Source organism: Metopolophium dirhodum, chromosome 9, assembly GCF_019925205.1.
Source record: "Metopolophium dirhodum isolate CAU chromosome 9, ASM1992520v1, whole genome shotgun sequence".
Lineage (NCBI taxonomy): Eukaryota > Metazoa > Arthropoda > Insecta > Hemiptera > Aphididae > Metopolophium > Metopolophium dirhodum.
Window position 1 is genome coordinate 28,332,065 of NC_083568.1, and position 13,260 is coordinate 28,345,324.

A 13,260-nucleotide genomic window follows, 5' to 3' on the forward strand; every position below is an offset into this window, starting at 1 on the left:
AACTCAATTCAGGTAATGATTTCGAATAACGATAATATCAGAAATCCAAACGTTTGGTATGATATCACAATGCACCACAACCTGTATTATAATAATATTATTGGGGGCATGGAGTGGTGGCCGAGCGGATTAAGGAGTCGGAAGTGACGCATCCGGCCGCGAATGGCATTTTTCTTTGGCGAGTCACGGTGCCCCACCTGGAGTGGCAGATACTTACGCTTGCCCATTAAAAAATCTACCAAAACACACGTGTTTACAAACCTACAATTTCCTCCCCTACAAACAAAAACAAACAGCTAATGACCATAGTTGCCGGGCTTCAGGAACAATAAATAAAAAAGAAAAATAATAATATTATTATTGTTGTGTCAATAATCATGAACGAGTTGAAATACAACTTTATGGTAGCGGTTGGTAGCGGCTGGACGTTTAAAATAATATTACCATAACACTTGACCGTAAAAAGTGGATGGATGAATAATGCCGAGAAACCACCGATGATCTAAAAAAAACCACTTATTAGCAGCAGCTATACAACTCCCACCGATTAAATTATCTAAATGATTACTGAGGTCCACCAGATTTAATCGAAACAAATTATAATATGTGGAGTTTTTTAAGGTAAAAAGTTTTTTTAAAAATATTTTTTTTATACGTCATTATTGAAGTAAGTACAAAACACATTTTAGAAACAAATTATATTTTATTATTGTTGTTGTGGTGTGTCATAGGCTGGATACCACACAAAACGTTGTCCCACAACTCCGATCATCTAAATCACTGATCATAATCTAACATGCTCATAAAAGTATAATATTTTGCTTCAGAATAATAATATGTTCTTATTTAAAAAAATAATTTTCATTTTAAAAGTAAATTATTCAAAACATTTAGATTAGCGAATAATTGACTTTGCGTCGTGAATACATTAATATCTAATCCACGATAACAATGAAATATCTATTTGTATCAGTGACTCAAAAATATATGTTATATAGAAAATAATAATATTACCGTGGACGTTAAGGCTTTTCGTGTTTACCTTGAAAATAATCACTTTGTTAGAGGTTCTCAAAATTTTTTCATTTTCGCGCCGCACATGCGCCTACACTGTCACGTTCTACACAATCACTAAATATAGGTACCAAACTATAAATCAGCAAAAATATTATTACCATTTTTAGTGTACCTACCTATATTCTGTTTTTTTTTTTTGTGAATCAAAACATATACATTATATAGTTAATTCCGTTGTCCGGCGAACGAATTACCGCACACAAAATATATAGTTTATTAACGTTTTACGTTATAGCTGTAGGAAAAATAATCTACATATTTTCCGTGTTACCGCAGTGATATTCGCGCGCATGTCACGGTTTGATAACCACTGGTGTACAATACGACTGAAAAATTAAATATATTATACAGCCACCGAGCACGCATTGACGACGACGGTCTGTGCCACGACGTATCCGAAACGCGTAATTTATCGACACGAACTATAATAATAATAATAACATCACAATACGCGTATATTATAGTTACATCACTTCAGGTACCCGGCGCCACGATCGCGTACTATCATCGTTCCATTGTATTGGCACGTGTGGTGAGGCGGCGGTGGGCGGGTAGAATATTATACAATTTATCAGACTTATTGTCGCGTAAACCACGACCGCGGTGTGAAGGATGACCTCTGGCGAAATGTATATGCGCGTCCCGAACCCACGGTATTATAATAACGATAGTAATACAGCACTCGACACGTATAATCCTTTGAAATTCATAGCGCTCAAGACGTGGTGGCGGCGGCGGTGGTGGCGGTGGTCCTGCCGCGCGACACGTTTCCTGCGAAAGGATCGCGGAGCCGGAAAAATATATTTCTCCACCTGCACGCACTGCACGACCACTTTTCCGCTGACGTGTGTGAATCCTTTGGACGGACGGTCGAGGAAAAAAAAATTGATCGTTTAAATTTTCTCCAAGGCCCGTCATTATAACCGCGGACAGACGGGTCTCGCGCGTGCGCGGAAAGGACGGAATTTCCGTGGCGACGGATCGTCGAGCGAGTGTTGGCGACGTGAGGATCGCGTGTGTCGCATTTAAAAGCGACGTTGTTAAAAATATTATCGTTTAGCGAATGGTGACGCGCTTTTCAGTGTGACTTATTGTCAATAATTGTGAAAATCCTTTAAAATCCGTTCATAGAGTCCAAGCCACGCAGAGGTCATGCCGAAGACGCGTTTCCTGCGAACGATCGCGCCGATGATTCTGCTAACGATTTCGCGGTCGTTCCACCACCGTTGTCGTGTGTATCTCACGGACGAGAAAAAATTTAGCGTTTAAATTTTCTCGACGGGTCATCATTGTTGTTAGCGCAGGCGGTTCTCGTTTTCGCGCGTTCGCCGAAGAGAATTTCCGTGCAGGCGACGGGTCGTCGAGTGAGTGATGGCCGCATGAGGGTCGTGTTAAAAAGCGATGTTACTTATCGTTTTGCAAAAGCAACGGACTCGCGAAGGGTTTTTCCGCGTGGCCTATCGAAAATTGTAACTCGTTAACCTCTCCCCCGCCCCCCCCCAAAAAAAAACCATCGGCGGTAGGCTAGCAAGGAATATTACGTCTAACGAGCAGCGCACGACACAGACGTCATGACGGCTGTCGAAACGTCGTTAAGGGTCTCTCGCGGTTCGAATATAATATTATTATTTCGATTGTGTGCAGACCTGTTTGCCAAAATTATCATCGACTTGTACATGGGTAGTGCATAGATAACATTATATGATTATATGATATTATCATAATAAACATTCGATCGATTTGTAATGATGACACGGTTTCGCCGATAACCTGACGTTCATTAGCCCGGGAAAGTCGGTGGCTACGCCCCATAATTTGGAAGAGGGTTGATAAAATTCTACGCATGTGACGCTCGTGGAAGTATATTAATTGTGGGTTAACGCGTGCGATAACCACGGCAAAGGTGAATATGATTATATACTATTATAACGTTATTATTATTATGGCTTTATCGAAAACAACTCATCGGGGAACCGAACGCGTGCAATATTTATTTAAACTTTCATTTCGTGACGTCCTGCATATAGGAATTATTCTTTATTATTTCTACTTCGAACTAAATATAATATGGTTTGTTAAAAGTATTTTTTTCGCTACAAAGAGGCGCGCAGGTGGTGCGGTGTCAAACGAGTCACTGCAGTGTATTATTATAATATAAAAGGGTAAATATTAAACATTTCAAAGTCATCTAAGTTTGGTAAATATATCAATATTATTCATCGACCGATCAAAACTGTGAATAGAATGCGCCGTGCTAACTCAAACTGCAATTATAATAATTTACAATAATATAATAATATGGTAAAAGAATATCATAATCATTATAGGTATGAAATTAGAAAATGCAAAACATTGATAAATCGGTTAATCTGTCGACACAATATCACTGTGCGATTTAATAATCGTACCGGTGGGTTGGTCATAAATGCATTCTCGACATAAATATATAATCGACCGCAAATGTACCTTAACAATTTGAAAATATTTTTATTTGATATTATGATGTTATAATATAATGGATTAATATTTTTCATGTGAACTATTGTAGCACAGTGAATTCGTTGGAAAAACGTTATATTTTGTATACAATATACATGTAAGGAAACGCACTGTAGTTATTGATACGGTCCAGTCGGACACACTTTCATCGCACAGGAGCTGGGAAATTTGTTTCCGTATTTGTATTTTATCGAACACAATAGTTAAAAACATGTTTTAAATGGCGTAAACGTACAAGGCGCGTTTAAGTGGGGTTTATATTATTTCGTATTACAGAACGATACTTTCATACTAACCGTCGCGAATATAATAGACTTTTCATTCAATCAAGTGCGTACAACAAAGAAACAAATCCAATAAACCACCGAGCTCAACCCGATCAATACGCGTTTACCCGGTACAGCCTGACATCGTATCCCGAGCCCGACACGACGCAACTTCAGCTCCGTATTGAAATATTTAATGGGATTTTATTTACGGGCGGTAATGATTCTTCGTCTTCGGTTATAAATTTTTAATCGCGGATAAACGTAATAATTTGTGTGCGCGTGTTTTTTCCACGTTTCCAAAACCTCGGCGGGACCGGTCGGCTCACGACTGGCGTACGCACGCGATCCGCCGACTCGATTTATGTAACTTTTCGTGTGTATTATTTTCGACTAGACAATCCTCCGATTGCGTATGGTTTCCTCTGAAACTACGTTCCAGCTTACAACAACAGTGTTGTAGCTATTATACTACTCTGCTATACAGTTGTAGTCGTTACGAAACAGTAGATATAAATTAACATGCTAATGCCAAAATCAATTTAATACACATTTACATGGATATTGTCAAAATGTTGTATTATTATTGTCGTTATTACTATTCCATGAATTTATATTACACATTAATCGTATCTGTTTGGTTTGTATTATTATCCTCCGTCGTTTAATACGTTTAACAAAACATAATATACATATCAATTATTTTGGAACGGTTGTCTTGCAATAATATTATTTAGTCTATGGTTTTAACCACTTTTATAATAATATGTAGCCTAAATAAATTCGGTCGATTTACGTCCTATTGACAAAATAAAAAAAAAATATAAACCTTCGAACTTGCGTGGCAATTATATTTATACAATATATATTATATATTAATAAGCCTTAAACCATCGTTTTACTAATTGGTGTACATACGAACCGTTCGATTGAAATATTATTCAAACGTATGTGTCACGCACAATTTAATGTAAACAGTATAGGTTAGGTTAGTACTTATAGTACCGACAACTGTGATGGAGTATCGTTTAACGGTTTTTGGAAGTGATTATAACTTTATAACACCTCATCAACACTCCGTGGTTCAGATGATAAAGTAGAAAATTTAAATTATGTAAAGAAAATATTAAGCGTTGTTTTATGTTTCGTAAATTTATGATTATAAATCTCTATCAAAATATTTTCAAACTCGTTATGGGGTTGCGACGAAATTCAGTTTTTTGTAATTCAAACGACTTAAAAAAGAAGAAAAAACCTATACGAAAGCGGCCGCATGTCGTTGCAATAATAACACACATAAAACTTGTTAAATTATTCATTATTCCCCAGCGTCCACCAGCAGCTTAATCGAGTTCAGATTCCAAGGGAAATGTATCTCGGTTTTATTTATAGCTATTTAATAATAATATCGTATTATTCTTCACGAACAAACAAACGGATGAACAAATAATAAAACTCGTGATGTTTAGACTAATAAATCTACGAGGACTCGGACACGGCGGCGACGGCGGTGACATCGACGACGACGTCGGAGGACGAAAATATAATACTTTCCCGGTCAGCGCTTCTGCGCCAGTGCACGTACGATAATATTATTCTATTTTATATAACCCTATATCATTATTATTATTATTATTACTATACATAAATACGGGAGGTCGAGCGAAGAGCTGCTGCGATGCCACCGCAGAGGAAAATCGCTCTGTCCGCGCACAGAATATCATACACGCTAGACGTTCCACGGTAGTCATTAATCTAACGCACGTTGATATTTCGTTTCGAATATGCGTCTGTTTCCGGTGTTGTCTCTTTGCAAAGCGGACGTGTAACCCTTCCGGCGGCATATAATATTGTAACGAAAACTGCACGAGTGCCGTCTACCGGTGCTCGAAAACTAAATTTCCGTACAAGTTCATTAAAACGCGAAAAACAAACAGACCGCGACGACCACAGCAACAGCTACAACGGCAGACTCTCTATATACCACGATGATTATAATATACCATAATATACCAGATTCTTTCCGTAGACGGCGTCTGGGTTGTAGGACGAGACGACGAATTAGAATAGGTCGAGCGCGTTCGCGTTGTTTGTCCAACGAAAATTAAATACTCTTCTGACTCGAACGTTGCAGTGAGCTTAATTTTATTCGCATCGTTAGAGCAGTACCTATAGGTATACGTACTTTAGTCACGTGGGCGGAAATATTTCACATATAGGTCCTTTGATCTCTGCTGCGGCATGTGTCGAGAACAAAACGATAAACGGGTTTGTTTTTATCCATCAATAATAATATTATAATATTATGAAACAATTCCACGATCGTAAAAACAAATTATGCACGAGCGGTGAACAAACCGACAACAACTGCAGTCTCTGTACTTTTTTCTGTAGACAGCGCGGCGTCTATGGGTTTAAGGACGAGACGACGAATTGGATAGGACACTCGTTTGTCCGTCCGACGAAAACAATACACTTCCGACATTTAAGTTGCAAGCATACTAATACGGTATTCTCGTCGTTATATTCAGGCAGGTAGCTTAAAATATAGTTTAGACACGCGTGGAAATATTAATAAATTAATAAGTATTAATAAATTTGCTTACGGCATCCGTCGAGAGCGAAACGATCACGACACGATAGGTTTTTTTTATATACTATTCCACAACACGTGATCGTAAAAATAAATCATGCGTGAGGGGCGCGTGTTGAGCATATTATTATTGAGACACACCGCATTGGCGACGCCGAAGTAAATTGCCGTTTTGTGGTTATAGTTATTGTATTACTACCATTATACTACCGTGACGTTCATACCATAATATACCGCTGTGACCACGACCGCTTGTGCATCGCGCGATTCGAGGTGATTTCTACTCGCGCCGGCCAACAGAAACCTTCATCCTGGCCTTCCGGCGCGACCGATGTAAACGGAAAACTTTGTCGCACCGTTATTATATTATTGTTATTATTATACCGCTGTAACACTCCACACGAGTGCTTTGGAATCCCATTACGCTTATTAAACACAACAGGTGTGTGTGTGTGTGTGTGTGTGTCTGCGACGCAATGTGATAATGTATATACTTTCAAACGGTCCATCCGCGATAATATTTTGTAAAATACTCAACGAAGTCTCCGCGCTTGGACCAGAGGCGTAGCTTTTTGAAAATGTCATTAGTTTTTCAAAATCGATTTCTCTGTAACTGAAATGTTTTTGATTACATTAATATAAATACAATTTTATACATGAATTTATTAATCCATATATACTAGCTAATCACTACAAATAGATTAAATGGACATATTTTAGTAAATGTATTTTATACTATTTTGTTGCCTAAATATATTATGTGGTAGAACTCTCTAGCCATAACTTATTAAGAGCGGGACGTCCTTCCTGCTTGCGTATAACCAACGCATAAAATAGCAAACTTGATGTTCATAATCATCCGTTTTACTCTGTTGTTATTAATATTAGATTAATTTGACCTGTTATGAAATTAAAATATAAGTATATTATTTAGGACCCCGCTTATACACATTTTGATATTATAGTTTTAAAACAAGTCCTAATAAGAATACTAAAATAGTAACTTTCTTAACAATTTTAAAATGCGCGGAGGTTTGTTAAAAATTCGAATCAAAAAAATCACAAGGGTGCCATAAATGGTATTTTTATATTTAAATTTGATGTTATAATTTTACGTTTGAAACTCGGAGACAACACCCGTGGACACGACGTTCTCTCAAAACATAATTATAATAATAAATATATATTTTATTTTATAATAAGCGAATTAAAATTATTTGAAATTTGACTCGGTTAAAACCTTCAGTTTTCGACTTCCTCCCACAAATTGATCTGGAAACGTCCCCGACTTAGCTTTATACAAGCAATACGGATTATGACGAATAATTATAATATATCATACTCTTACCATGATAAATTTAAATTTAAAACGATAAATTAGGTACTGCGCGCGTGCACCCATCGCTTCGGTGCGATGATATATACTTAGTTATATAAGTTGTTGTCAATTGCATTGATTTTTTTAGTACTCCTGAATTAAAAACATCTTGTGCGCCGGAATATTTCTCACAATCTGAAATGATCAAAGCACATCTTTTGCGTAGGAAGATTTATCAGAAATTATTTATCATATCGAAGACTTAAATCGTAATTAATATTCATGATTCACATAATACTATATTCTATTATAAAATAATAAAATTAAGTATAATAATTTTCGATATTTAATTTTAATCATCTAAAATTCACTTAGTACAGGCAATATAAACATAATATTATGTATATTTTGTAAATTTAAAATTTTTTGTTCAATACAAAATAATATTATGTAAATGTTCAAATATTAAGTCTTATTAAATTAACATAACATACCCGCTCTCAATATTGTTCGACGCGATTGCAGACGTACTAGAATACTAAAGAGTAGAACATTGATTTTGGACATTTTCGACATCGCTGGGCTCGATACACATTTTTTTTCTTACCTGAAATTTTCGGAGCAATCGTTCCAACATACATGTGTTAAATATTACTAGTCCAACGATATACGTTTCACAAGCCCTTCGGAATCCACTCTTTGAGCCTTTTCGAAACGCTGTCAACGATAGAAACGGTATATGAAATTTCAAACTGCGTATACATATTATACAAAACCTACGAAAACAAAACATGTAATAGACGCTTGCATTCATAATAATAATAATAATAATGATAATAATTATCAATGTATACAATCATCATAACATTGGCGCCTAGGTATGCGTGCCGGATGCCGAGTCGAATGAAACGAAAGCGCGCTAAAGTCTAAGTTGCAGCAGCGCACACCGAAAATATGAATCTCGAATTTCAAACTCGGTAAGACAGACGGCGTAATATGGATATGGTACAACATATATTGTTATGACATTGAGATGCTTCAAATAATTAGCTTAAATTAATTAAAATTTCCGACGGGTAACGTATGCGATTCATATATTATGTACGTCTCGGCCGCATTTCGTTGCGAACAAATCGCTATGCCGCCGTCGCGAAGTTGATCGGCACAGTGTGCGTATGGTTTACGGTTCAAATTATTCAATCGGAGTTATTTGGGTGTACGTTTTAAGCATAAAATATTATACGTAAAAGCGGTTCGGTTGTCCACACACCGCCGCCCGCGATTAGTATAATAATTCTATCCGCAGCGATCGTTTCATATTATAATAACATTATAACGTCACACTGCTTTTTGTTAGCGCCGTTCATATTGTTCTCGTAGGTAATAACATAAGTTCAGCAGCGGTCGAACGGCGGCGAGCGAGATAGATTTAGTCCTCTTCCCCCGACCATTTTTTAATAACCATAGTTATATATTATATAAATTAAAAGTTATATATTTTTGGTGACCAAATAGTGTTCGTCAACAATAATCTATCACCCTCCACCCCAACTATATTCACGACCACCACGACAAAATCATTTGACCGCCACCGATGAAAGTCCATAGTGAACCTCAATGTGCACTGTTACCGATCGTTTGTTTGCACTTTAGACGCAATTTATTATTTACAATCGGCACTGGTAGGACAGACGTCTGTTTTAGCTCTAAATTAAATACATTATAAACAACAACAGTTAAATAATTGTTTTTGTTTTCAAGAATAACTACCTACCTATTCTTAAATGCATATAAATTATAATTTATAACGGTGTAGGTAGCTTTAGGAAGAAAAAAATATTATGTTTGTTTGTGCAGAAAAAAATACTGTTGGCACTAAGTTCACGACAATTAAACATGTACAATTCGTTTCCGGTGCCAAATCGTAACATCAAGACAAGAGTATTTTACAATTTTACTGGTATAATACACATTGTATTATTATAGCTATTTTCTTCATTAAACATTTTAATCGACAACACACCTATAACGATGAAAAAATTACAATAAGAATAATACAATAATTATTTATTACTTGTAAACCCGTGATTCGGTTTTCCTGCAGCACAAAACTCCTAAAGTGAATTATTATATTTTTATGTAAATATTATGTTTTCACGGAGTATATTTTATAAGTATATTTAGTTTTTATTTACGCACTCGTTGTAGAAATAATCTGATCCCGACTGTTATATTGTATATACATGCATTCGCTAAGCTATATTTTTATGGTTTGGAGATTACCGAAGTCAAAATGTCTGTTGCGTCCCACACAAAATGCACTGCAGCCAACACTCTGATGTTCAATCCGTAAAACCATAACGATACAGTCGAGCACGCATAACCGCACCGTGTAAGTAAAATGATTCGATTTTCGCGTGACTTTAATCTGTTGTTTTACCCGTATAGTTGACGTGAGTTAAGTCACCCTCTAAACACACACACGTGGTTTTTTTTTTTTTTTAATCGCGTACACCGCGTACAACAACGTCATAACATTTTGGAAACTGCCAAACAATGGCTCATCTTTTTGGCGTCCTATCGATTTTCCATATTATACTGTTGTAATGCAATGTGTGTTACACGTACACAGCACGCGAATAACATCGTCGTAGTGATGTTTGAAATGCAATTAAAACCGTGTACAATTATAATGGTAATATTATATTATAATCTGACATTATAATATAACATTATGATTTCTCTCGTATATAATAATAATATTATGACGATAGTACGGTGCCGACAAGACGACCTCGCGGTCGGGGAAATTTAATTTTCACGGATAAATCTCATGTCACTATCGCCAAATGTCATAGTCATAATAATAATAATGATAATATTCGTATTTAATGGTTTCTCGATGAATAATATTGCACTAATTTCGCACATTGATTGAAAATAAATTACAAATTATCGATTGACCGATAGTTACTACAAACAATTACTGTCGTTAAATTCAAAACAGTAATAAATTAATAAATTAAAAATATTGACGTGGAGTAAGACGCGTATGTTCGGAAAATGTTGACAGCAACACTGCATGGCATAAAATCTGTGCGCCCGACATTTAAATTATTAATTTAACGGATAGTAAAACGAATGGATTCGAACACGAAACCAACGCTAAATAGGTAAATAGAGTGTTTTTGTGTTGCATCATTGCAGTTGATTGTTGTGTATCATTTGCATTCAAAAATTATATTATATCATGTACCATCTGTTGTGCTAATAATTTATTATACATAAATAGTTTGTTAATAATTTCGGTTATAATATTCTGAAAACAATAACATTTTTTCATTTTGTTTTGTTTTTTTTTTTTTGTTTTGGTCTGGTGGAAAATCCTTATAAGTTATAATGTGGTTTTTCTTACATCGAGAAATAATTCACGATTCTCCGTAGTGATAACATAAAAAAAGTTTTCCATAAAATATTCAACGCATAAATACCACCCAAATATTAGTAGAGATGAAAAAAATATTTTGTAATCACGAAAAGTGGTAGATATAAAACATGTAATATACGAGTTATTTGATGTATTACGTCTTGTTCGTAATGTCGGAGAAGGTCCGTCCTAGATCTAAAAAATCTATTAATGTTTTATTATGTTGTAAACTTTGATAGAAAATACTTTTTTTTTTGAATTGCGTTCTTATATGGACGGTAAAATGAAAATACCTAACCAATGTGTAATCGTAATAATATTCACTCACACATTCATAATGCAACATTATATTTTAGAGCTTATAATTTCTCAATAATTCAGTAACGAGTATATTGTGTGAATAATCAGATTATTATTGATTTAATACAATTATAGCTCAAACAAGTGAGTAAAATGAGTATAATATGTTTCGACGATCAATGGTGGTCATTATACTTTGTATTTATGTTTTTCGACAAATTTATTTTCACGAAAATTATGCACACCGAGAAATGTGCATATAGGTAGTAATGGTATATTTTTTTTTCGTATAAATACAATTAAGATAACAACGCGTGTTATGTTACACATTCAAAACACTTTTAGAAAAATGTGATTTATTAATGCAAACATGCATTTCATAACACTTAAATTTATGTGTAAATCGGTAAATTTAATATTATTAAACTCGGCATTTGTAGGTAGGTATAAAAAACGTATATTTTTGGTTTGCAAGTCTTACAAACGAAATACATTTTTACCGTTTTGAAGTCTCAGAAAAGATAAACACATTAAACTCACCAAATTACACTTCCATCAGATTTTGGGGTAGGTACCTGCGATAGTTATTATTTTTTAAATAATAATACCTTTGACCTGATCAATTAATAATATTTTTATGACAAAAATAAATCACTGAATAGCGTTTTTACTTACAAGTTTACATGCGTATTCGTTATATGGAATCCGATTGGAAATACGGATCGCTTGGAAAGTCTAAAAGCCTATGTCGGTCGGACAGTTGATTAACGATGCAATTTAATTATTAATTTATAAGCAGTGGAGTACTGGAGACAACTTGCGGGTCAGTAACCTCAGTTTGACATCGTCTGCTGGTGATTAGATACATGTACAGTATATTAATATACAGTGTGCAGATTCACTGAGCATGATCACCCCCCCCCCCCCCTACTTTTTTTCGAATAATGTAGTTATTTAAAATCTGATGTTTGGAATTTTTAAATATTTTTAAGTATATTTAAACATAATAGAAATCAGAATTTTAATAAATTCATTACTAAAGGATGAAATGGGTATGAGCATGCTTGATGTATAGTATAAAATGTGTTCAACTTAAACTGAAAAAATATGTTGTACTTACCCATACTTAAAACAAGCAAATGTGTTTTTTATGTTTTTCAAAAGTGTATGATGTAAAATGTGAATGATAATATTTTTATTTTTTTTTATTGAACTTGATTCCACCAATTATGGTCATTCGATTACGGTTGGTAGGGTTGGTATGGTTGGTAAAGTAGGTTAGTAACACGTGTATGTGTGGAAAGTTTTTTGGCACTACGAACCCGGGTGGTCACCCATCCGGGAACTAGTAGCAGCGAATGTTACTTACTCTCAATCACGTTGCGTGGCTAATAATATTGAAAAGAAGTAAAAACGAATGTCACACGACTTACTTAAATTATTAATTAGTTCAAAATAATTCAAGTGTAACAAAAAATATCATTGATGATAAATATAATATTATAATTTAAGTCATTATTTGTATAAAACATACGCACCCATAATGGTCGTTTGTTAAATTTACAGACCAAATACATTTTTACCGTTTTGAAGTCCTAGAAAAGAAAAATAGCGTAAACTAACAATAATATTAATTTCGATTAGATTTTGCGGATTGCGGGTACAATTATTCGAAATAATAATATCTTTGATTTTTACGTAAAATTCAATGTTTGTAGTATAGTCGGGTCGCATTATAGTTGAATAACGTTAGAATTTGATTGTTAATAATTTATAAACA

General features: G+C 34.8%; 1 protein-coding gene across 1 annotated transcript in view; it reads left to right on the forward strand.

Annotated features, from left to right (window-relative positions):
• LOC132952445 (zwei Ig domain protein zig-8-like) overlaps positions 1-13,260 on the forward strand; it is a 449,513-nt gene that overhangs the window by 320,059 nt on the left and 116,194 nt on the right. The window lies entirely within an intron of this gene.